The following is a 26,337-nucleotide window of genomic DNA, read 5'->3' on the forward strand; positions in this document are numbered from 1 at the left end:
AGATATTCATTGGGTACCAATGATATGTCACACCCAGTGCTGGAGGTCAGGATGACATGGATGACTGAGACAGTCCCCACCCTTGGGAAACACCCAGGCTAGAGAAGCCACTGAGTGCAGATCCCAGAAGGAGGGTGCCAGGACAGATGAAAAGAAGACTAAGGAATCAGGGAAGCCCAGGACAGACCAGTCACAACTGCAAAGGGAGGACAGCTGGCTATTGACTCAGAGGCCACTAACAAAGAAAGAAGTGGGACTCACAAAGCTTTGGAAATCTCTTCGCCACCTCGGGATGACCATGTTTCAACTCCTACTAGAATGGTTAGCTCGCTTAGTCTACACCGCTGTAACAAAGCCTCCCAGACTGGGTGACTTAAACAAGTACATTCACTTCTCTCAGTTCTGGAGCCTAAGAAGTCCAACATCGAGGACCCTGCGGATCTGGTGTCTGATGACCTATGCTTCTTGGAAGTCCTCTTCTGGTTGTACTCATGTGACTGAGGACAGAGATGGACAATGCCCTCCTGGGTCTTCTTAGAAGGATGTTAATCCCATGAAGAAGGCTCTACTCGCATGGAATGGAGACTAATTATGATGCCAGCCTTTAAGTGCCTCTCATTTTAGCCGCCCCACCTTTGCACGCTGCCATGGTAGGTGATATTGGGCTCTTATTTAACCCTGGTATTTTCCATGGGTTAAAGAAGATTCTGTCCTCACCAAAAGCACTCACTCTTGGATGTCCCTTCAAACAAGTTGTCCTCACTCAGGGGAGAGTTTAATAGCATCTACTTAGGGTCATATTTGTTTATTATTTTTTAAGACAATCTCACCCTATCCAAGACTCAACACAACACACCACCTCTGTATCCTCCTGCCTCAGCCTCCCAAGTTCTGTTCTACCTGGGGTCTTGGACCCAGGCATAGACTATTAGGAGGTTAAATGGTGGGCTGACAGTCAAAGGACAGCGATCACTGTCCCCTCCCACAGATGTCCAGCCCAGGCATCTGAAAGCTGGCCTATGAGGTGCAGGAAGAAGGGCATTAAGAGTTATTTTCTAATCTATAGAAACCTAAACCAAAGAGGCTGGTAACAGTATTTGATGCTCACATAGAAGAATCTAGGATGTAGGACTACCAATAGTCTGTTAGCCCCTCCAAGCCTCATACAAATTAGGAAGGATCTTTGCATGCAGTCTTGAGAGAGCCATCATCTATACAGTGGAGTCTTACTCTGTCTTTAAAGGGGGAGGGAACCCTACTATTTGGAGTAATCTAAGCCTGACCAAAGTATTACGCTGAGTGAAACAAGAGAGACACAGAACAGATGCATGTGCCTAGTTCCACTTATATGATAGATTTAAAATAGTCAAACTTAAAGATGCAGAAAGTAGAATGGCGGCTGCCAGGGGCTGGGGAGGGGAGGAGAGAACAGGGTTAAAGGTTTCAGATATGCAAAATGACAGACCCATCTCTAGTAAAGGGGGGGGAGGGCGGGGGGGGGGGGGGGGGGGGGGGGGGGGGGGGAGGCCGGCACAACACTGCTTCTGTGGTTAACAATACAGTACTCTCAGCCTGGCGGTGGTGGCCCACGCCTTTAATCCCAGCACTCAGGAAGGAAGCAGAGGCAGGCAGCTCTCTGTTGAGTTCGAGGCCAGCCTGGTCTACAGAGCAAGTTCCAGGACAGGCTCCAAAGCTACACAGAGAAACCCTGTCTTCAAAAAACAAAAAACAAACAAACAAAAAAACAAAAATGAAAACAAACAAAAAAAACAATACAGTACTCTGCACTTAAACATTTTAGAGGAAAAATCTTATCTTAATTGTTCCTATCACACAAAGAAATGGGGAGGGCATGACAAAATACAAGAAAATTTTGGAGATGGTGGGTGTATGCATTACCTCAATTGGGTGATGGGATCCTGGGCTCGGTCCTCTGTGCAAACTCATCAAATTCTATACATTAAATCTGTGTATTTTTTCATATAAATTAGAACTCCATAAACCACTTTTTTTAAGTAGAGGTGAAAGAAAGCACATAAGTTCCTAGAAAACCTTGGACATAGGAATCCTGCCTCATCCTTATGCCAAACTCCATAAAAAAAATCTCCCTTTTATGCGGCTGGCTGTGTGGACAGAGCAGCATTCCTGCCCGGGTTGGCAACTCTATAGAGCAGATCGCAGGCACTTGGACTTATTGGCTCTGACATATGGGTCATGCTCCCGGGCTGGGGGTTTTTGTTTTGTTTTGTTCCTAATATATATAGTTTTATAAGATTTCTTTTATGTTAGGCTGACTCTTTGATCTCCCCAGGAAACTCTCCCCCGCCCCCGGGTTTTCTTTTAATCTACAAAAATCACTGACCACAGCTGCAGACTGGGAAGGATTCCGTAAAAAGAAAAGCAGAGCCAGGGAGGGAGAGAGCAGGGCATTGGCTGGGAGAGAGATAACACGGAGTCTGCAATGTGCTCCTCTGGGGCCCTGCAGTGTGTGGCTAGCCATCTGGGGCATCCCGAAGCCTGTGTCCCAGAAAGCGGGACTTGCAAGCCCGCCCTACACCAAGCTTGGTTCAGATGTTTGCAGCCTTAATCTTCATGGCAGCCTGGCAGAGTAAAAACATGATCTGCTTTTAACAACAGAGGAAACTGAGTCTCGGGGGCCTCTTAGGCTGGGTTACTCCAAGCAGGCCCCGAGACCAAAGTTCATTCTTAGGTAATTTTGAATTGGAAGAGTTATGGCAACCACAATGCAAGCTGCTTCTGTATGTGGTTATCCAGGATCCCCCATGGCTACATTTTGCCCAGTTTGTTTGACTTTATCATTCCCCTGCTCCCTTCATGCCAGACTCTGGTGATTAGAAAGAAATGAGAAAGGAAGTAAGAGACATCACACACCTTTACCACTAAACGTTTCGATGTTCGTGTCCTAGGAACAGGGACCTTCTTTAATACAGTCACAGCATAATTATCAAAATCAGTATATTTAATGCTGTTACAATGCCACTCCACCTACACAAAGCACACACTCAAGTTTTGTCAATTGCATTAATTAAAGTCTTTTATAAACTTTGTTCTTCCTGGTTCAAGGTCCCATCCTGAGACATGTATTGTATTTAATAATCTTCTCTCTTTCTTTAAACTCCTTTAGGCTAATGCTTATATTCAGCCTCCCTTGACTTTGGTATATTTTAAGACTATTGGCCAGGAAATTTGCATCATGTACATCAAATATGGTTTCTCTCTCTCTCTCTCTCTCTCTCTCTCTCTCTCTCTCTCTCTCTCTCTCTCTCTCTCTCTCACACACACACACACACACACACACACACACACACACTCTCTCTCTCTCTCTCTCTCTCTCACACACACACACACACACACACACACACACACACACACAGAATAACAACAACACTATCACCTCTTGAAAGCATTCCAGGAAGAAGTGATGGGTTTGTGCTGAGTGGTGGCCTTCTAGGGAACCCAGCCAAGGAAAGACCCACAATTAGAGGATCTGGATGTGTCCCTCAGTGTCAGTCACATCTCAGAGGCATCCCAATTGGAGAACAGCAGAACTGAGGAATGTAAACCCTGTTTCCAGTCCTTACTTTCAGGTGAGAATTCCCTACACAGGTGCCACAGTCACAGGGGCTCCTGCACCCAAAAGAGGTGATGGATCTGAGGAATAAAGTTTGAGTGCTGATGCTGTTAACTCTAAAGGGTTTGCCATACCCAGCTAGCATCACACAGCTTCTAACTGTTAGAGACAGGATTCTATCAAGCTCCCAGGCCATTCATTACCCACAGCCCATCACTTCCCTGGAGAACGAAAGTCTATCAGAAGCCTAGATAATCTGACTCTGTAGTCATGTATTTGTTGACTGTCTAACAGAAGACCTGCTAAATGGTCTCAGGACTGACTTCAGATCCACTAAGACTAGGCATTCAGTATGACTAGGGCCCAACCAAGGAGAAGAGCCCCGTGAGGTTCCAGAGATAAGTTGGGAGCAACAAAGTCAAGACCAGGGATAGCTGGGTTTAGATTTCCTGGAAAGTCTGGGCCAGAGGCCAAGACAGAATCCAGAGGGCAAAGTTGAGCAGCCAAGTCAGGGGCCAATGAGCCCCTGGTGAGTTCCCTGGGGATCAGAGTCCATGGATCAGACTAGGACAGAGCAGGAGCTCCAGGGTAGAAGACCCAGATCTCTGAAGGCTCATATGAACTCACTGATCAACTCTACCTACTGTGTGTCAGGTGCTATTTAGGGCCAAAGACAGAACAGTAAGTACATCAGGAAAAAATATCCTTTCCCCTATGTGTTTATTTTTACTAAGAGGAGAGAGAGAGAGAAGCAGACAAAATGAATAAGGATACTACAAACAAGGTATAGTAGTGTATAAGCAGTGCTCAGGAGTCTGAGCAGAAACTACATGGCAAGAGTCTGCGTCAACAACGGGCATGTGTGGTAGTGGAGGGGGGCAGGAACCATGTCAGTGTTCTGCAGAAATAAAGCAAGCAAGGAAGAGAGGGGAACCCCGAGTAGGAGTTGAGGGATTAGTATAGTTGATGGGAGGATCACCTCATGTGGGAAGCGAGAAGAATGTGGCTCAGTATGTAGTGTTCATGCAATAAATGTAAAACGTCTGGCTCTCACTGTAAGAAGGTGACGAAATCTTAAATGTTCCTGAGATCAAGCTGTCAAACTGTAAGGGGGTTCCTATCTTTCCTGCTAGGGTCCAAGGACTCCAGCTTCAGGGTATCCATCTAGGTTGACTCCAGAAGGCAGGTTTCCAATCAGCATAAAGGACTCTGGTAAAGATGAGGAGTCATAAAAAGCTAAGGTCTTCTCTGTGGATGCAAAAACCAGAAAGCAGGTGGACATCAAGTTCAGGGCTCTACCTGGACATGTGTAAGCAGCAGGGACTGTGACTCCAGACTCTAACAATTCAGGCAAAATGAGGGCCATGGGAGCAGAAGCAGAATCTGAGATGTAAAGTTTGGTAAGTGGGCTAAGGCAAGGAATGTCAAGGGCTTCATGTGGCCCCACTGGGTGCTAAGTCTGCCAGCAACACAAGTAACTTCAGCCCCATTCAGAGCCAGCTGCCACCACGGTCAGGATGGACACCAGAGGAGAAGGGATTGAGTAGGCAAAGGCATCCCAGATTGTAGAGAGCCCATTGGCTGAATTACTTTGTTAATTGCTCTAAGGTCTGTTACCATTCTCCGTTTATCAGATTTCTTTTTAATAACAAGTACAGGAGAATTCCAAGGGTTGGTTGATTCTTCAATATTTGTTTACCCACCAACCCCACAGGATTGAGTCTGCAGCTATAGTTGTTAGCCTGAATTCCTTTGATTAATTCTGAATCCCTCATCATCATATCATCTGGCACTCTCAGCCTGAGACTTTGCACCATGGCTAAGTCTAGATTCTAACTCCTTCCCCATCCTGAATATATTCCTCCTAATCAACCAATTGAAACCCTAGGGATGGCTCCGCAGGTACATACAGGACCCTTGTCTGCAATGCTCATGTTGGCCTTTTCTTCTCCCATGCCTTCTTGTACCTCACAGTCCCCTGGATGACTTCTAAATGAATACCTACTAAGCGCCAGATGCCATGATCCTGTAGAACTCCTTTGCAAAGGATCTACATCTTCCATTTACAGCTGTCACATCACCTGGAGCTTCAGGGCAGTAAGTATAATGAAGAAGGAAACATGTACCCAGGGTTCAAAGCCAGGCCCAGCAGCACCTGTTCCCTTCCATAACTCTGTGCAGCCTCTACCCATGTTTCCCAACTGTACAATGGGTTCAATAATCCATACGTCAAAGGGTCGCTGTGAGAGTTCAGTGAGAAGCTCTAAAGAAGTGGTTCTCAACCTATGGGTCATGACTCCTTTAGGGGTCAAATGATCCTTCCACAGAGGTCACATATCAGATACCCTGCATGTGAGATATTTACATTATGATTCATAACAGTAGCAAAATTACAGTTATGAAGTATCAACAAAAATAATTCTATGGTTGGGGATCATCACAACATGAGGAGCTGAATTAAAGGGTCAAAGCCTTAGGAAGGTTGAGAACCACTTGGAGCCATGGGCACAGGACTTGGCACATTCAGCAAGTGCTGAGTTCATTACAGAAGCAGAATCATCTTTCAGCCCCCATTGAAAAGTCCACTAGAATCCTTGAAAATTTCCATTCCCTCTCCCAAGAGACCCCATTCCAGCTTCTCAAGCCTGTATAACTCCAAAAAGGCCCCTTTGGTGAGAATCAGGGGCACATACATGCAGGCAGCATTGGCTTACCTATTACAAGCCAGCCTGGATGGTCCTGCTATTAAACTCCCTGTGGGTGAGCCAGGTTAACGGTGGGGCCTTATGTGATAAGTCATTAATCTCCACATGTAATGCAAGAGCAGTACAACTTACTTCAACCTTAATCTCCCATGAGTTATGGCCTCTTCTGTGATTCATAAAACAAATCAATCACACCTCCCAGGCTCTCATCTATTTATTACTGCTTTTTAAATGCTCAGAGAGGGAGAACACACTGTATGTTTTTCATCCCTCCTCCAGCTGCAGGGAAATGGCCTCTGTGCCCCAGTTCAAGTCACAGATCAAGATTCATTGAATTCTGGGGCTTGCAAGGAGCTGGAATGGTCAGTGCCCATGGCAACCAGAGGGTTCCTTGCTATTGCTCAGTATGGGGACTGGTGACAGGCCTGGTCATTACAAACAGAGGTCAGAAAGGTTCATCCTCCAGAATTTTGGGTGGTACAATCTGAAAAAGTCCTTTGCTGTCTGTTCCACTGAGGAGATCCTCACCCCAGCCCAGTGCCTTCAGTGGCCATCACTGTACCCTATCTGCTTGCTTTTCAGGACCTTACAGTGCTGGTAGAATTCCTGGCTCTGCATATGTGTTAGGGGTATCTCAGTGTATTCTATGAAAGTAGTCTGTCTCCACTTGAGTATGTGGCTCCCCTTCCAGCTAGACTCAGGGTGGGGGGTGTATATGTTTATAGGTATGGGGGGTTTTATATATAAGGGTACACATGACTGTGGAAGCCAGAGGTCAGCATCCAGTGTTTTCTTCAATTAAGCCACACCTTTTTTTTTTTTTTTTTTTTTGAGACAGGATCTCTCATTAGACAAGGAACTCTCCAAGTTGGCTAGACTGTCTGGCCCCGAGCTCCAACAGTCCCCCTGACTCCATCTTCTCGGCTCTGGGATTATAAACACAGGCTGTCACTGCCAGCTTTTTTATGTGGACGCTGCAGCTCAAGCTCAGTCTTTCTGCTTATTCAGCAGGCACTTTGCCAACTGATCCAGCCCCCTGCCCCCAGGTACATACAGGACCCTTGTCTGCAATGCTCATGTTGGCTTTTTCTTCTCCCATGCCTTCTTGTACCTCACAGTCCCCTGGATGACTTCTAAATGAATACCTACTAAGCGCCAGATGCCATGATCCTGTAGAACTCCTTTGCAAAGGATCTACATCTTCCATTTACAGCTGTCACATCACCTGGAGCTTCAGGGCAGTAAGTATAATGAAGAAGGAAACACGTACCCAGGGTTCAAAGCCAGGCCCAGCAGCACCTGTTCCCTTCCATAACTCTGTGCAGCCTCTACCCATGTTTCCCAACTGTACAATGGGTTTAACAATTCATACCTCAAAGAGTCGCTGGGTCGCTGTGAAAGTCTGTAAAGGAGCGGTTAATCATTACTGTCATCCCAGCATCCAGCTCAGTGCCCATCAGACTGTTTGTGCTCAGAAAATGTGTGCAAGTGAGGGCCATGCCTTATTTTGCTCTCCTTACCACTTTGGGAGAAAGGACTAGGGAGCCCATTTTAGAGAAGAGGAAATAGAAGTGTAAAGAGGTAAAGTCATAGGTTGGAGGTCAAAGAACCAAGTACTAAATCATGGTCTGTAGACTCCAAATTCTGTTGGTAGGAGAATAGAGGCACAGAGCTGCTGGGATGGGGCAGGGGATAGTGGCGGTATGGACAAAAGGGCCTGGAAGAAATGGGGTAAATATAGAGGCAAGCTGGAGGGTCAGCAGACAGAAAGACCTGGATACTCTCTGAGCACCCTAGCATCTCAAGGAGACAGAAAGCCAAGTGATCAGCTGAAGTTTGGGGAGCTGCTGCCTGGAGCCCCAGATTGCTGCAATGCTGCCCTGAGGTGTGAAGGCTTTTCCACCCCATCCCCTCCCTCACACAGGCCTCTTCTGCTCTTCCATTGGTCTGGGCAGTAGGTGGAGCAGACCATAGAAACTGGGAAGGGGCAGGGTTCAGGGCAAAAGTTGATAGAGGACATGAACCAGTAGGAGGAGGAGGAGCAGAGACAGGCTGGGAACAGACACCAGAGCAAACCACCACTGGCTAACTCTGATTCCAAAAGCCCAGATTCCAAGGTCAAAGGTTTTCCACTCCAACTCATAGATTTCACAGCTTGTTGTGCAATGAGTCACCTGGGGTTGTTCCAGAAGGCCATGGGCCAGAGACAAGGTCCCCCTTTAGAACTGAGCCCCCGCCTCATGCTAACAGCCTTGTGCTGACAGTAGTCAGCAGCCTGGACAGAGAGAACCTCCAATGTGTGTTTGGGGGTGCAATAGAAGAAGTGAGACAGAGAGGGGAAGAAAAAGTCTTGGCCCAAGCCCAAGGTGGGGGGGGGTAAGAATGGAGCACCAGAGAGTGAGTTTCTGTGCAAAGGAAGTGTCCCTCCAGGTGCTGGTCATTGGCATAATCTAGGTGCAGCACAGGAACCCTGAGAAGTGGGCTGATGCAAGGGCATTGCACCTTTGTTCAGAGGCAGCATGGAAACCCTTTTCCCCACTCTATAGACCAAAGCAGAAGTTGTGTAATGAGGGCCTAGGGGAAGTAGCTTCAAGAACAGAAGGATACTGGAGAAGATGTCACCCAGTCTGTGTGTGTGTGCACACGTGGACACCGGTGCCCATGCCTCGGTGTACCTGTATGCTTGTGCACAGATCCAAAATGGGAGAAGCAAGTAGAAAGTGGGGGTCAAAGGAAGTGTTCTGCACATGAGTGCAGGTGCGGAATCCAACAGTGTCAGCACGAACCAAAGCCCAGCAGTGTCACTCATCAGTCCCTTGATGTTCATTGTGCAGACGTTGTTTGGGGCACTCGGGCAACATGAGGAAAAGGCTCAGGAGGCCACGACTTCTGTGGGAAATTCACTGCTGAGAGTGAGTGCGATGAGACACACAAAAGAAGGGGACCAGGCTGTCACTCATTTATTGTCCTCACTGTACTAGTATCCCTAAAGCAACTTGGGGGTGTTTATTTGGGGTGGTAGAAGGTACAGTCCACCATGTTGGGAAAGGCACAGCTGGCTAAAGTAGAAGCAGGAGCTTGTGGTGGCTAGTCACTTTTGGAAAACAAACAGGAAGTGGCGAGATTGTCTGGAAGCAGAAAACATGGCAGGAAGCAGAGATGGGTATCCTTTTTCCAGAGCCACCCCCAGAAACACACTTCTTCCAGCAAGATCCCAACTCTGAAAAGTTCAGCAACCCCTGCCCCCAAACAGTGCCTCCTGATGGGAGCCTGTAAGGGACATTTCAAGTTCAACCCTCAGCACGTGGGAACGGACACCAGGAGCTTCATCCGGTCTGGCCAATCCAAGGGGCCTCTCTGAGGAGGGGATTTTTAAGAGGACAATTGGTGGATGTCTAGAAAGGTAAGGATGCTGGACCAAGGAGTGGAAGCCTTTCTAATGGAGAACAAAAGGGTTTGAGAGAGGCTGTGGTGGAGCCAAGACAAATTAGAAAGAGTCTCAGAGAAATAAAAGTAGTAATTATTACTTTAAAGCCCACACTCCAAGCGGCTGAACAGAATGTTGCTTTAATTATATCTACCTTAATGAACAGATAAAAACAGTTCCCAATTAGTTCTGTAATTGGTTATGTGCAGAGAGATGTTGCTCTAAGCTCTAAAGCCTATGTCCTTTAGACAATTTATGAGGGGAAGGAAGATGTCTCCAGTCCTAAAGCATGCTACCCTAAAAAGCTGTCACAGTCCAGTCTCTCACAGGCATCACTTCCGTAAGAGTTTCATAGACGTAGACTTTATTCATAGTCATCCCTGGATCTGAGACAGGAAAGTAAGAATTTTGACTCCAGGGCTGGGGAGATGGCTTTGTGCTTAAAGTATTTCTCAGACAAGCAGGAGGACCTGAGTTCGAATCCCCAGAACTCACATAAATCTGGGTGTGGCTGCTTATGCCTATAACCACAGTACTTCTACAACCAAATGAGGGGAGGGGACTGAAGAATCCTAGAAGCTCACAGGCTATCCAGCCTGGCATTGGTACTTACATCAGAAAAACAACAAAGATTCCCTGCCTCAAAGAAGGTAGAAATCTGAAAAACAATACCCAAAATTGTCCTCTGACATCCACATACACACTGAGGCGCATGAACACTTGTACTCACCCACGGGAATTCATACACACACACACACACACACACACACACACACACACACACACACACATAAACAATTTTTACTCTAGATATGAGTATTTCTCCATATATCATAATAGGTGAAATTAATTCAGACCTCTCATCTGTTTCTCATCAGCTCTGTCATCTACGGCCTTTCTCTCAACCTCTTTCAGATTCATACTATAAAACAGGGATGATGATAGTGCCCACTTTGTGGAGTTATAAAAATTTAGCAAGTCAGAGGCTGGAGGGATGGCTCAGAGGGTGAAGGGCGTGTTCTGCGAGCATGATGCCCTGAGTTCAGATACTCAACAAGCACATGAAATGTCAGGCATGGAGGCATGCTCCTCTAATCCCAGCACTGCGGACGTAGAGAGAGGAGGATCCTTGGAGCTTACTGATCAGCTACTTTTGCTGTACCAGTGCATTCCTGGCTCAGTGAGAGATACTGTTTCAAAACAATAAGGGAAGCAATACAGGAAGACACCCAACATCAACTTCTGACTTCCACGTGCATGTGCATGCATGTGACTTGCACACACACACACACACACACACACACACACATACACACACACATATGCATATGCACACATGCAAACACATACACATGAATACACCACACACACACACTAAAAAATAAAATAAAATAAAATAAATGTGCAAGTCATGCAAGCAAAGGACACTGTAGTGTGCACCGCACAGCAGTGCAAGCTTTTCAAAAACTCTGACTACTGTGTGGATCCACCCAGGGTATGCTAATTTGCTATGAGTGGAATACAAAGAACTGTTTGGATAGGGGATAAAGTAACACGGATTTCTCATAGCTCCAAGTTAGAAGTTTGGTGTGAGTCCCACGTGTCTCCTGAGTCTGTCACCAATGTGTCTGTAGGGCTGACTTCCAGCCCAGAAGCTCTGGGGAGGAAACATTCTCATTTTTTATTTTTCCAGCTTCCAAGAAGTACTACATGGATGGGGTCTCGAGAGATGGCTAACACTTAAAAGCACATACTGCTCTTCCAGAGGACCTGGGTTTGGTTCTCAGTGCCCACATGGCCGCTCACAAACATTTGTAGCTCCAGTTCTAGGGGCTCCTTGGATACAGCACACACAATGTGCACATGCCTACATGCAAGCAAAACTCATATGCATTAAATAAAAATAAATATATCTTTTAAAAATAAAAGAGTCACCACATTATTTGGTTCATGGCCACTTCCTCCACCTTCTAAGCATCCCTCCTACTACTCTGGTCAAAGATGTTCAAACCATTGTTGTTCTCCAATTTTAATGACTTCTGTGATCAGAGTGAGCCCTCCTAGACAATTCAAGCTAATTTTCTCATCTCAATGTCTGTAACCTTAGTCATGCCTACAAAGGATTTTCAGTATGTCAAGTTCACAAAATTAGTGCATGGATGTTTTTTTGTTTGTTTGTTTGTTTTTTGGTTTTTTGAGACAGGGTTTCTCTGTGTAGCTTTGCACCTTTCCTGGAACTCACTTGGTAGTCCAGGCTGGCCTCGAACTCACAGAGATCCGCCTGGCTCTGCCTCCCAAGTGCTGGGATTAAAGACGTGCGCCACCGCCGCCCAGCTGTGCATGGATGTCTTTAAAGCACCATTTTCCTGCCTATCACAATGTATGCAGTCACCTACATATTACCACAGTGATTCTTTTCATATGTGACACAAGAAATATGGGTCCTCATAACTATATCCTATTCTCTTCCTGTGCTTCCTCCCACTTTCTTAAGAATCCTCTGCCCCTTTCCTTTTGGAGTGTCCCTTCAGCATACCATCATTAAATCACATTTAAATATGCCTTCAGCCCACACCGCGCATGAGTCCTGTGTAATGATGGTTGAATTGAACTTGACAAAATATCATGTTTCATATACAGTTGACTAAAGTTCTTTCTTACACTTTGCAGCTTTCTTTACTTCTTCAGATCTGATCTTGGTCATAGATTTCTGAAAAACTCATAGGTCCATAGACACTGTGTCCTAAGGACTGGGTAATCAGAAGGCCCCACCTGAAGTTATTCCTGTGATGTGGGGAAGGAGAGAGAGGGGAGAGAGAGGGAGGGAGGGAAGGAGAGAGGGAGGGAGGGAGGGAGGGAGGGAGGGAGGGAGGAAGGAAGGAAGGAAGGAAGGAAGGAAGGAAGGAAGGAAAAAACAAAGATAAGTGGGAGGAGAAAGAAGAAGGGAAAAAACGAATAAAAAAGAAATAAGGAAAGGGATGGGAGAAGGGAGGGAGAGGGGCCTTACCCTAACCCTTAACATTCTCTACTATGAAAATACTATCATCTGCTTTCTCTTTCAGTGCTGTGAACATGGTTCAAGACCACCCATGTGTAACTCAGTCGAGAGTCATCATTTGTTTATAGAATGAATAATTTCCTTGCATCTGCTTAGGGCCCATCCCCACCCTGGGCTTCAGGAGCACTGTGATGAATAAGGCCCTGTCCCCACCCTCAGGAGTCTCCCAGTCTACCTCATCTCATACATGAGTTTACAGGTACCACCTTTACATGAGAAACTGAGGCTGGCTCATTGCCTGGGCCCTACCACCACTGAAACTGAGTGAATCTTCACCAGATCTTTCAGTGTCTTGAGAACTATTTGTTCCTTTGTCTAGCTTCTCTCCATTTTTCATATAATTTATATACCATTAAAAGCACAGGCTTTAAAGAGAAATATTTGGCAGGAAGGTAGAACTTTCCTATCACCCAGAACATTTTCTGACTCCCTTGCCCAGCAACTACAAACACACACACACACACACACACACACACACACACACACACACACACACACACACACACACCAGGAAGCAGCCCCTGCCCTGGTTCCTCACTTTTACCTGTCCTAGGACTTGGTGTGGCTGGAAGCAAACCAATAAAAACTTTTGCATCTGGTTTTTTTGGCCTAGTATGATTTTCTTTTAGTTTTGCTCACATTGTGTGTATCGCTAACCTGTTTATTTTTATTGCAGTGATGTATCCCACTGTATAAATAGACCACAGAATTTTACCCATTCTCTTGTTAATGAATGTTTTAGCTGTTTCCAGTTTTAGGCTATTGTGATTAAAACTGGTATGAATATTTTTGTAGAAGATTTTCTTGTAGATGTCTGTTTTCATTTCGCTCAGATAAATATCAAGAAATAGAAACACTGGATCATAGTCTGGCTACATAGTTAACTCTTTAAGGAACTTCCCCAGCATTTTCCAAAGTCTCTGCACCTCTTATACCCCACCACTTGTTCCAGATGCTGTAAGTCCCTGTAATATTTAATAGCTTCTTTTTGTTGAAGACATTCTGAAGCACAGATTGGGACTCAGGTTTGTGATTTCTCCCCACAATCGTGGAAGGCAATTCCCAAACCTTAGGGTACTAGCATGTTAAGCTAGCATACTACCAGACTGAGCAATCTGGCCTGTTTTGTTGGAGTGAGGTTTCACGATATATTCCAGGATTCAAGTTAAACTTATGATCATCTTGCCTCAGCTTCCTCTGAGTGCTGGGATTATAGGTTGGGTCACAATGCCCCATCAAAACTATTGTTGTTCATGAAGCTGCTTTATGTGAAGTGCAAAGAATGTTTTCAGGGAACCTCTGAAGAATTGTACTTATGAGCACACATGGACTGGTAATGTAACTCAGATGATAGCAGAGCACTTGCCTAGCACATACAGGCCCTGAGTTCTATCCCCAGTACTGCATAAGACAGCTTTGGTGCCACATACCTGTAATCTCAGAACCCCGGGGGTGGAGACAAGGGGATCAGGAGTTCAAAGTCATCCTTAGCTATGTAGAAATTTGAGGTTACAGAAGACCTTGTCTCAACCAAACAAAAGACAAAAACCTTATTTGTGGGCATCTAAAGACAACTTGGTGTTGTTTCTTGAGACAGACTCTCACTACTTAGCCTAAGCTGGCTTCAAACTCAATGACCCTGCTGCCACCACCTCCGGGAGTATAAGGATTATAGGCGTGTACAACCACACCCAGAACCAAGTCAATCCTTAAGAAGCATTGGCCATGTAATACAAAAGCAGGTGGGGTAGAGGGATTGTCCAAGGGAAGGAAGGAAGAAAACCAGCCAGAGTGGGTAGAGAGCACCCGGGACAGTAGTGGGAAGGGGAATGAATGAAAACATAATGACATGCATGCATTAAAATGTCATAATGAAATCCATTACCTTAAAAATTAATCTAAAAAAATAAGAATTGGGACTGGCCAGATTTTCTGATTAAATCAGGCCCAGAATGTAGTCCACAAACTGCTCCTCCAGGGTGGAAAGAGGGGTGTCAAAGGTCATACAAGCTCCCAAAAAAAGCCTCTTCAAGGATTATTTGAGGGTTGCTCTACTGGAAGTCTAGCCAGCAAAGACTACAACTATAGCCCTTCTCTCACTTAGTGTAAGAGAGAGCCCACGCATGTTCATGGGCTTTCTTTCCTCCTAGGGATCAGGGTTGCGCAGAAGAATGTGACACTATTACCTTTTCCTCAAATGACACACAGTTTTCACACGGCTCTGGCATCACACCAGGCCAACACCTGGCATGGCAATACACAAGTGCATCTTCTTCTTCACCTGCAAGAACTCCAAGCATACCATTGGAATAGACCAGCTGAGACTTTATACACCTGTCATGGAATAGACCTGTCACCCTTGCCATCCGATGCAGCGCCACTAGCCAGCCATTGAACCTGGAGTGCAACTACTCGGCCCACTGATGAGCTGGCCAGTAAGCTGCACAGATCTCTGGTGTCCACTTCCCCATTGAGATTATAGGAACACACAAGTGCACCTGATGTGTGCACTCTGTATGTGTGTGTATGTGTGTGTGTCTGAGGACATGTGTCTCTGTGTTTGTGTGTCTGTGTACCTGAGTGTGTGTGTGTGAATGTGTGTATCTGAGTGCATGTGTCTGTGTGTTTATGTGTCTGTGTAACCTGAGTGTGTGTATGTGTGTGTCTGAGTGCATGTGTCTGTATGTCTGTGTGTTTGTGTCTGTGTGTTTGTGTGTCTATGCATCTGAGTGTGTGTGTGTGTATCTGAGTGCATGTATCTGTATGTCTGTGTGTTTGTGTCTGTGTGTTTGTGTGTGTCTCTGTGCATCTGAGTGTGTATGGGGGGGTGAGTGTGTGTGTGTGTGTGTGTGTGTGTGTGTGTGTGTGTGTGTGTGTGTGTGTTTGCCCCTGCATGTGCTTGCTAACTGGCCAGTGAGCCTCCTGTCTTATGCAGGGGCTCTGGGTACTTGTGCCGCAGGTTCTGGGGGATCCAAACTCAGGTCCTCGGGCTTGAGCAGCAAGTAGCTGAGCCATCTCTCCAACCTGTGCCCAGTTTTTTATGTGGGTGCTGGGGATGCAAACTCAAGTTCTCACACTTACACGGCAAGCACTTTACCAACTGAGCCATCTTCCTGGTCTCTAAATACATTGTTAAGATTAACTGCACCCATTTCTCTGCTCATCGATCTATGAGGAATCTTAAATTACAAACATACCTTACATTCTGTTTCCACTTATACCCTCTGGTCTAGCTCATATGTATATGACACCGTATATGGACACATCATCAGGTCCCGGCTAACTCAACACAGCATCATTGCAGTGGATGTAGATCAGATGCGTCCTCCCACCTCACAGATCTTCACAGAAACTCCATCATCTTTAACACTGGGCCTTAAAGAGTTAACTACAAGTCTCCTACAGTCAGGTCAAATTCAACCCCTAGATGGCTGCTGCCCATCACAAGCCCAGACCCTAAAAAGAAGCTGCAGGGGCAGGAGAGATGGCGCAGTGTATAAAGCAACTATTTGCTCTGCAGGCCTGCAGCACCGGCTCTGAATCTCCGGCATCCACATAAAAGCCAGAGAGGTATGGTGGTGGTCTGCCTGCAACCCTAACCCTCAGGAGGCAGAGTCAAGGAATCCCCCAGCGCAAGCTAGCTAGTTAGACTAGCCAAGTCAGCGATCTCCTGGTTCAGCAAGTGGCTCTGCCTGGTTAATAAAGTGGAGAGCAATCAAAGAAGACATCTGACATCACTCTCGGCATGCACGTGCGTGTGCGCGCGCGCACAAGGGACCATGCATGCATATCGCACATACACATGCAAGGGAAGGGGGGGTGCAGGGAGCAGCAGCCTCATGCTGAAATGCTGATGAGGGTGGCCAGCAGCCAAAGAAGCTGCATTTAGTACTAAAAGTAATCACTCAGGTGCAAGCCAGGTAAAGGGACCAGCCATCCTGGCTTGCCTGGGACTGTTTAAGGGAGTTTCTGGGAAGTGGGACTTTGAGTTTTTAAAACCAGACAGGCCCAGGCAAAACAGGAGTTGCTCACCGTGTACCCAGGTATACCCTTAGGGCTGATTCCCAGGGGTCCTACAGCAGGTGGACCCTCCCACCCAACAGCCAAGCCCTAAGATGTGTAGAGGATGGGCAGGGCAGACTTAAGACATCTAATCGCTGCAGGCCTCACCTGCCGCTGCCTTCCTTGAAGCAGATAGAAACTGAAATTCTCAAGCTACACCCATGGAGGTAGCAAGAGAAAGAGCCTGGGGGAGCCCTTGGGCTCTGATTAGTGATCAGACTCCAAAGAGCTGTCCTGCGTATGATTGATTGGCCCACTTCCCTCACTGCCTGGGGTGGGGTCTGGGTGGGGAGTCTATGCCACTCCCTGTCCAGACCACAAGCCTGTCTGCTTGCACTCAGACAGAGGACCTGTCTCTCAGCTGTCATCAGCTACAGGGCCCATAGGACAGAGGCAGGGGAAGCGAGGTGTGTGTGTGTGTGTGTGTGTGTGTGTGAGAGAGAGAGAGAGAGAGAGAGAGAGAGAGAGAGAGGGAGGGAGGGAGGGAGAGAGCATTTGTGGAGATGACAGAACAATGCTAGGTGACCTGCTCTATCACTCCCCCATCTTGTTTACTTCAGGCAGGGTCTCTCACTAAATCTGGAGTTACACTGGTAGCCAGCACATCCCTAGCAATCCTCGTGACTCTGCCCCCACCCCTTTTACCCCCTCCACCTGTAGCACTGGGGTTATAGGTGTGACTGCACTCAGTTTTTTACATGAGTTCTAGGGATTTGAACTCAGGTCTTATACTTGCTTAGCAAGTGCTCTTACCTGCTGAGCTATCTCCCCAGTCCCAGACCAGACAGAGATTATCAATCTCTCATGGCCTTTTTTTTGTTGGTTTTTGAGATAGAATCTCTCTATGTATTGCTGGCTAGCCTGGAATTCACACAGAGATCTGCCTGCCTATTCCTCCCAAGTGATGGGCTTAAAGGTGTGCCCAGCAAAATTTATCTTATTGTGTGTGTATGTGTGTGTGTGTGTGTGTGTGTGTGTGTGTGTGTGTGTGTATGCATATGTGTGGGGAGAGGGGATATGTGCGTACGGATGCAGGTACCTAAAGAGGCCAGAGACATCAGATTCCCCTTGAAGTTCCAAGTGATTTATTTACACTACCTCGCATGGGTACTAGAAACTTAACTCAGGTCCTGTGCAAGAGCAGCTCATTCTCTTAACCATTGAGCCATCTCTCCAGCCTCTCATTGTCTCTTATTTAACACACACTAGCATCCTCGATACTAAGTCACACGGGAAGAGGCGAGCTCAAGGACAGAAGCCCACACAGCTTTCTACGTCCTTGTTATCCTCCAGATAAAGATGTCAAGCCAAGTCTCACTCACCCATTCCAAAAGTCATCAAGCATCTAGTAAGTACCAGGCATTGAGAAAAACTTGGAAAATACAGCAAATGAAGTTCCTGCCCTCGTGATGTTTGTGGTTCAGCAAGGGAAACAAATGACACAGGACTCAGTTTGTTTGCAGTGTTAAAACTAATAGAAGGTGAAGACGGGGTTCTATACGGCCAGGATCTACCCCAGCCTGAGTAACTGTGGAGGACTTCCCTTAAAAAAAATATGGTGAGACCTAAATATAAGCAGAGTTCACTTACACCAGTGGTTCTCAGTCTTCCTAGTGCCACAACCCTTTAATACAGTTCCTCATGTTGTGGTGACCCCCCAACCATAAAATTATTTCTACAGTTATTTTATAACTATAATTTTGCCATTGTTATATAATTTTGATAATGTTATGTAATATAAATATCTGATATGTGACCCTGGGAAAGGGCAGTTTGGACCCCAAAGGGGTTGAAACCCACAGGTTGAGAATCACTGACTTATATAGGACTTGGTGCCTTGGGCCTTCAGAGATGGGGACTTGATGAGCAGCCACAGAGAGGCCTCTGGAGTGGCCTTGACTCCCTTTGCTATGGATACACTGAGGTCTCAATAAGACTGGTCAAGAAAATTCTAGGACCTAGAATGCATCTGGAAAACCTAGATGTTAGAGGGCAGGATGTGTCTCCTCAAGGAGAGCTCCACGAAGACTTTGGACCATAGCATCCCACCACCCTGAATGCAAAGTTCTGGACCACTTCTCATTTCCTTAGCACACCTCTGAGTCTTAGCTTCCTCATCTGTCAAATGGGTGTGAAGCTTCTGTGAAAACATTACAAAGACAGCACATGTAGAAAGCTTTCAGGGATGGCCATAGTAAGTACGAGATAACCCCAACACTCAGCATCTCTGAGTTTAAGGCCAGCCTGGTCTACATATCCACCTCCAGGCCAGCCATGACTACATAGTGAAATCCTGTCTATAAAAAAGGGAGGGGGAGACATCGAGAGAGAGGTCTTTCCACCTTAGGGTGGGGATCAGCTTTAAATCACTAGCACTACAGTGAAGAAAGACACAATGTATTGTGGGGACCTGCTACCTCCAGTCACTTACCTTATGGTAACAGTTATTGAAAAGAAACTCTTAAACTGGCAACGCGCCATGGTGTGTCTCTCAAGAAGAACATGGTGGAGTAAAGCCTAGAAGCTGGACATTTGACTTGCAGAAAAGGTGTGGGGAGAGGCACGATGAACAGAGTGGGTGGGGCCATGGGAGCGGGCCCACAGTGCTGGCAAGGGAAGCCCGTGCGGGCCATGTGAGGTAGTGCCAGAAAGAAAGAAGGCTCCACTGTGTCTTCCTCCTAGTGACAACGGCCAGGCTGCTGAAGATATCAGGGGTGGTCAGTGCTTTGTGATGTTTGACAGTGGCAGAATGGAGGAGATAGAGGAGGCCTGAAGAAGACAAGGAGACCGAGTATCAAGAAAGAGGATGGCATGGCATGTCTAGGATCATCCAGAGCAATGACTGTTGTGCCTTGACCACACGATTTGACATACATTGGTCCCTCTGCCTAGAAGTCCAATTAACTTCTAAACTGTTATCAAGTCATTCATCTGGCTTGAGAAATCTTAAACATGTATTCTAGGGGAAGGCCATTTTATCCTGAAGTTCAGTGTAACTGATGGTCTGGCAGAAGGTCAACAAATGCTGCTTGTAAAGAACAAGAAAATGCAAATTTTAGACTCTGAGGATCCTAGAGTCTCCAGCACGACGCTGCTGCTGCTACAGAGCAAAATCACCCATACACATCATACAGTCGAGGGAATTTATGTTTCAAGAACTTCATTTGTGAAAACAAGCGGTGGGAGCTGAGGGCATGTCTCCATGGTAGAGGAATGCCTGGCATTTAGTTCTGATCCCCTATATGAGCAATAAGAGAAAAGAAAAAAGAGTGGGAGAGGGGAGATGGGAGGAGGATGAAGAAGAGGAGATGGGAGGGAAGAGAGGGCAAAGAAGGAGAAGAGAAGGGAGAGAAGGACTGGAGAAAGGAAAGGAGGGGAGAGGAAGAGAAGGGACAGAGAGAGAAAACAAGGAGAGTGTCATACAAGACTGTCCTCTGAGCCAAACAGCCACCATCGTCATGTATGCAGCTGTGCCCGTTTGCAAAAGATCATCCCAGCTTGGCTTGTTGATTGGGATTCAGTGAGGAGGTTCCTTGGACCCTCACCTGGGTAGCCAGCCAAACCTCCCAATCATTTGAATGCAGTTTTACCCTAATTGCATGTGGCCTCAGGGTCTCAGGGAGGACCTAGAGTATATGGAATAGGGGAGGGGGTTCTACCAATGTATCTTTGAGAAAGCTATCATCCATGTAGGGCTGCTTTGGAGTCACCCATACTCCTATCAGGAACCCCTCCCCCATGCTCCATAAGTCACCTTAATAAACTCAGTGGTTCCTCAGAAGGAGCTTTAGTGGAATCAAACTTTGGTTTGTTATTGGGTCCTTAGACGGAGGGGGTAGGCATTGCCTAGTCACTGCCAGTGACAATTTTTCAAAACACAGGGCCTCTTATATGATTTAAAATTTTCTAGTAGCCATACTATGAGAAATAAAAAGAAATAGGTGAATTTGATTTTTAAATATATTTTATTTAATGCAATATATATATAAATTTTAAATGCATTGATAAATCACTTAAAGATATAATGACTATTTTGATGCTGTGATCAAACACTGACCAAAACCAGTCTGGGGAGGAATGGGCTTTTTTGGCTCACACTTCCATGTCATGGTACATCACTGAGAGAAGTCAGGGGTGAACTCGAGAAGGAGCAGAGGCAGGAGCCATGGAGGAAAGCTGTTTACTGGCTTGCTTTCTTATTATTAGGCCCACATGCCTAGTGCTGGTACCATCCACAGTGGGCTGGGCCTTCCCACATCAATCATTAATTTTAAAAATGTCCCCCTAGACATACCCACAAACCAATCTGATGGATGCATTCCTCAGGTGAGGATTTCTTCTTCCTAGATAACTCTGGTTTGTGTCATATTTACAAAAAACAGAAACAACAGCAAAAATGACCAGCACATATAACAAATTTCAAGTAGTTGCTAATAATTTGCTTTACATTGCATTGTACTAAGTCTTTAAAATCCAGTGTGTTTCACACTCAGAGCATCACAGCCACAGTTCAAGGACTCAGTAGCCTCATGTGGCTGGTGGCCACCAAGCTGAACAGCACAGGCTCTGAGGGTCATGCTGGAGAGGGAAGGAGAGAGAGAATAGAGAAGGCTGGTAGCATTTTGGCTGGGGACACAAAACAATTACTCAATCTAACATGGCTGTTTCCTTGCTGGATGATTTTGAGTCTGGTTATTAACAAATTCGGATCTCTCTCCAACCCAAAGCATGAAATGAAGAATTGGTCTTAGCCCCTTGGTTGGCTCCAGGTCTACAATGAGGAGATTCCAGAGTAAGGGTTTACAGAATAGACTATTAAGTTGGACTTTTTTTTTTTTTTTTTTCAAAAAATTTACCTTGGATAAAACAGTCATCTTGGGGAAATCAGGATGGAGTTTCCCCAGAGCCTAAGTCACCAAGGACCTTGAAGGATGCGTGTCTGTTCCTGAGGGACTTGGGGGTGACATTCAGGATGGAAAAGGGGCAGGAGAATTCTCCTTCCCAGCTGCCTGGGGGAGGAATGCTCAGACACACACATGTATAGGCATGTGCATATGCATGCATGCCTAGGCATACACAAGCATACGTTCATGCACATGCACACGTATGCACATAGGCACATATATACCACACTCCCACACACAAACAAAGGTGACAGCTGTGATCCCCAGCCCACCCGGGAGCAGTATGTGGGAACAGAAATAGACTCCACCTGAGTCAGAGGATGAGTCAGAATGTTGAATGTTCTGAGGAGCTTCAGAAAGGAAGAGCAGGAGGGGCTGAGGGTGAGGAAGGGAGCCAGGCCCCCAGGGGAGAGGGAGGGAGGGCAGGCAGTCCCACGTGCAAAGAGTGAGGGACGACTGTCCTAAAAGGAAAAGAGCCCACTGCCCCTCCAACAGTTTCCCCGAGGGCGGCCTGCACTGGGGTATGCAAAGTGGAAGGGAATTAAGAAAGGGACCCAAAGTAGGAAGCAAGCAGGTAAGTAAGAATTGAGCCAGGGTACGTGGAACTGCCTCCACGAACACACAGGTGCCCTTGGCTGGCTGCCCTGTGTAGAGACTCAGTCTCATCTCTCTCACTGCAGTAGCTGAGCCTGCCAGATACTGGACTTAACTGGAAACACTGAGGGAGAGACCATGCTAAGTATCCTATTTGACCAGGATGGGACAGGTGGAGTCAGTTTCCATGACAGCAGCCTTCCGAGTGTAAATCTGTGTAGACACATGACCAGTGCTGGGGAACAGCTGTGTCACCATGTAGGACACTCAGAGCTCAGGAGAGCTCATCGGACCAACAGATTTAGGTGTCTGACTTCAACAAAACATGATAATAGGACAGGAGGAGACAGGCCAGGGGAGGGGCCAGCATAGGAAAATGAGCATCCAGAGCCTGGGCCAGGTCACCAAGGTGGGGTGGCAACCAAACATCTCAACAGAGTGAGACCTCTAGAGAGGTCCCCACAGAGATTCTGGGCATAATTTTCCTCCTGGCTGGCACATAGATCTCAGGAAAGAAACTAGGCTGTCCACAACCAATAAAGATTGCAGGACACCAAGTAAGGAATCCCTGAAGACAGAACCAAAAGCATCCTCTCTCTCTCTCTCTCTCTCTCTCTCTCTCTCTCTCTCTCTCTCTCTCTCTCTCTCTCTCTCTCTCTCCCTCCCTCTCCCTCTCCCTCCCCCTCCCCCTCCCCCTCCCCCTCCCTCTCCCTCTTTCCTTCCCCCACCTCTCTCTCTGCCCCTGTGTGTGTATGAGAGACTGATAGACAGAGAGACAGACAGAGACAGACAATCCCACTGAGCCCACCCCTCATCTCTAGTTTCCCACCCACTGTGTTTGCTTTACTCTTGCATGACCCTAGTCTTAATATGAGTTCCTTCAAGAACAGATCCTGAGCTAAGACTTGGGTGGAAGCAGATGGTTTGGAAGGGGACCCCAGGAAGCATAATTGAAGGAGCAGGAGAGAGCAGGAAGACAGAATAGCTAACATGCTAACATACAAAGACATTGCCAAGGTCATGACTATAAGGAAAGTAGGTTTGAGCACACCAGGACTTCCCTCTAGGAAGAGTACAGAGGCAGCCCAGAATATTCCATCTGAAGAAAAGGAGGCTGGAACTTTCCACCAGTTCTGTGGCCTCATGGCTGAAGGTTTCCCTGGGAACTAATTTCCTGCTTCCCATCTCCCACGCAGTTCTAGAGAAAGCTATGGGCACAATGAGAACAGATGTGGAATGCACATAGTCAGACAGTGTGGTCCTTCTACAGGGGGACACTACTACTTGCTGCAGCAGGAACCTATGGCAAGTCCACATGGTCCCTAGAGGGATCAACTCCATCCTCTGTGGCTTCCAGCTTTAACTCAGTATTGTGCAACTTCCTTCATCCAGCCCAAATGTCACCTCATGATCTGCCCTCTACCTGCTTTCCCAGCTTTAGCACATCCCTTCACTCACAATGCCATAGCCCCAGGTACCCACAAGTAGCCATATTGTTTCCCTTTCCATCTGGACAGAGATTTGGCCCTAATTTGTCTTCTCTGCCAGAAACTCCACAGTCATGGTTACATGATACCTCCTTCCCATCATAGCCTTGGCAAACGTCTCCCCCACCACACACTTAGAGAGTTCTCCATGACTAATCTACCTGAAGGCAAATCCTCTGTGTCCTCTTTCATATCACAATCGTGAGCTGGTAAATGTTATCAGCCAGTTCTCAGGAAAACAAAAACCCCGATCTGTTGTGTTTGTCAATGCTTACAGAATAATGTTCCCATCATGGTCAACGCCAAGCTCACAATATGAAGCCACAAAGTGTAACATGGCCACCCACTATTATGTTATATCCATGGTACAGAACCTCAAATGTAAAAGTAGTCATAAAGTAAACAATGATACATTTCAATTTTAATAGAATGTATTTAATGATAAATCTATACTACTTAGTTTTTTCATAATGTCTATATTGGACAACAGCCTCACAAAATCCCTCAAATAATGAGCCAACATGAGTCAGCTCCGATTTCCTATCACCAGGTTCTTTCCCTCTGTGCACCTTTTAAAATGTGTAATTATTTTTCCTCATTGCTTTTTTTATGCTGGCCTCTCTAGTGTGGGCACATTGGTGGTGGAAGCCATGACTGATTTGTTTATAACTATATCCTTAGAGCCCAGTGCTGTGCCTATCCCACAGCAGGAATTCATTGAATTTTTGCTAGATGAATGTACCTACCCACAAAAGAAAAGTAGATGTGCATAGGTGAGTGAGGTCAATGGGTGTCATTAGGGTTGGGCATCTGCTAAGAACTGAAGAGGAAACACTCACCTTGATCAACCCACCTTAAATCCCAAGAGGCTTGTTTGGGTGCTACCCACAGGGTGTGGGGAGGAGTTGCCAGGAGCAGACAGACTGGGAGGTTTCGGGTCAGTCAAGCCAGCAGTGGCAGCAGAGCTGGATCTGAAACAGTTGTAGAAAGTTCTTACGGAACCAGAGACAGCGTCTGCAGAGTCTCCTTGTAGGTCAGCCAATCCACTGGTAGCTGGGCCCTCAGACACAGCCAAAGGTCACATAGTTCTCTGTCATAGCCATCTTTTTGGAGGCCTTGATGGATGAGCCAAGCAGGCTACCCAGTTGCTAGGATTATTCAGTCTTTTCTTGTATGTCTAAGATCTCAGCCACCTAAGCTGTACCCATCTAGATAGGGATGGCCAGCACACAGGAGAAAGGGGCTCACAGGCTCTTGAGTATGTGTGTCATCCTCCAACAATGCTTTCAACCAGGGACCCTGTTGCCCTAACACCCAGGAAACACCTCACTTTGTCTGCCTGTCTGTAACATCCAGCACAGAGCCTAGAGGGAGGAGGGGATGGAGAGGATGCTTGCAGCATGAAGGAGCCATGAGTAAGGCACCTTCCCAGAAGAGTAAATATGAGTCAACCCACCTTTCCCACTCAGACCAGGCCAGGGCCTGGCGCTCAGCAAGAGCCCAGAGATGCCAGGCCATCTCTGCCTCTAACTGTCACCAGGACAGCAGCCAAGAACCTAGCCCGAGTCAGTCAGACTGGAGCCACATTCCAGCATTGCCAGTCTCCAGCTTGGGCCTCAATTTTCTCATCTGTAAAATGGGGATAAATCATCGCTCCCTCACCTACAGGCTGAGAAGAGCAGATGAAAGGATCAGGGACTTGTACATTTCCTGAAATGGCAAAAGAGCTTGAGATATCCTTTCTTAATGTTTGAATGTTTATATAGCAATGTCTTCATGTCCCAAGTACTTTATAAATACATTTAATACCATATTTATATTTAGCTCTGATCCTTGTTATATCATTTTTTTCTTTTTATTTCATTGGTTCAACTTGGTTTTGGTTTTTTATACAGAATGAATCTCTCTCTCTCTCTCTCTCTCTCTCACACACACACACACACACACACACACACACACACACACACACATATGCTTTCCTATAAAGTGGAGCATTGATATGTGGCCTCTAATCAATCCATTCCTTCTATTACTGTGGATCTCTTTTCTTTTCTTTTCTTTCTTTCTTTCTTTCTTTCTTTTTTTTTTTTTTTTTTTTTTTTTTTTTTGCTTATCTCTTGAGTCATACTATCTTCTAGACCTCTATATTTCCAGCTGCAGAATGAATTCCAATGCAAGGACCTAACACTGGACTCTGGGTCCCTATAGTCTTTGTCACTAAGAAATTATGAGAATGGTGGACACCTTGTTCACCTGCAGGGCTCTGAATTGCATGAGCTTCCTCATCTCCACGGGATACATGGGACCAACTGTGCAAGAGCTACTAGAGAGGGTCCTGAGATATCAAATCCCTAGTGCTGACAAATCTATTCTTCACTCAACAAATATTTATTGAGCACCTAGTATATGCCAAGGGTTGTATGATGCTTTGGGAAGAAAGCAAGGAAGGAGACTTGGCTTCATCCATTCTAGCCGATTGGGGAATGGAAAGTAAACAAGCTAAAAGAT

General features: G+C 46.3%; 1 long non-coding RNA gene across 1 annotated transcript; it reads left to right on the top strand.

The window, feature by feature from the left end:
* The first annotated feature begins 4,156 nt into the window (after positions 1-4,156).
* LOC119087800 lies at positions 4,157-11,608 on the top strand. Its single transcript, XR_005091277.1, has 5 exons — positions 4,157-4,273; positions 5,567-5,689; positions 7,416-7,538; positions 9,476-9,700; positions 11,418-11,608. It is a non-coding gene; the product is annotated as an uncharacterized LOC119087800 (long non-coding RNA).
* The last annotated feature ends 14,729 nt before the right edge of the window (positions 11,609-26,337 follow it).

The sequence above is a fragment of the Peromyscus leucopus genome, chromosome 4 (assembly GCF_004664715.2).
Source record: "Peromyscus leucopus breed LL Stock chromosome 4, UCI_PerLeu_2.1, whole genome shotgun sequence".
Classification (NCBI taxonomy): Eukaryota; Metazoa; Chordata; class Mammalia; order Rodentia; family Cricetidae; genus Peromyscus; species Peromyscus leucopus.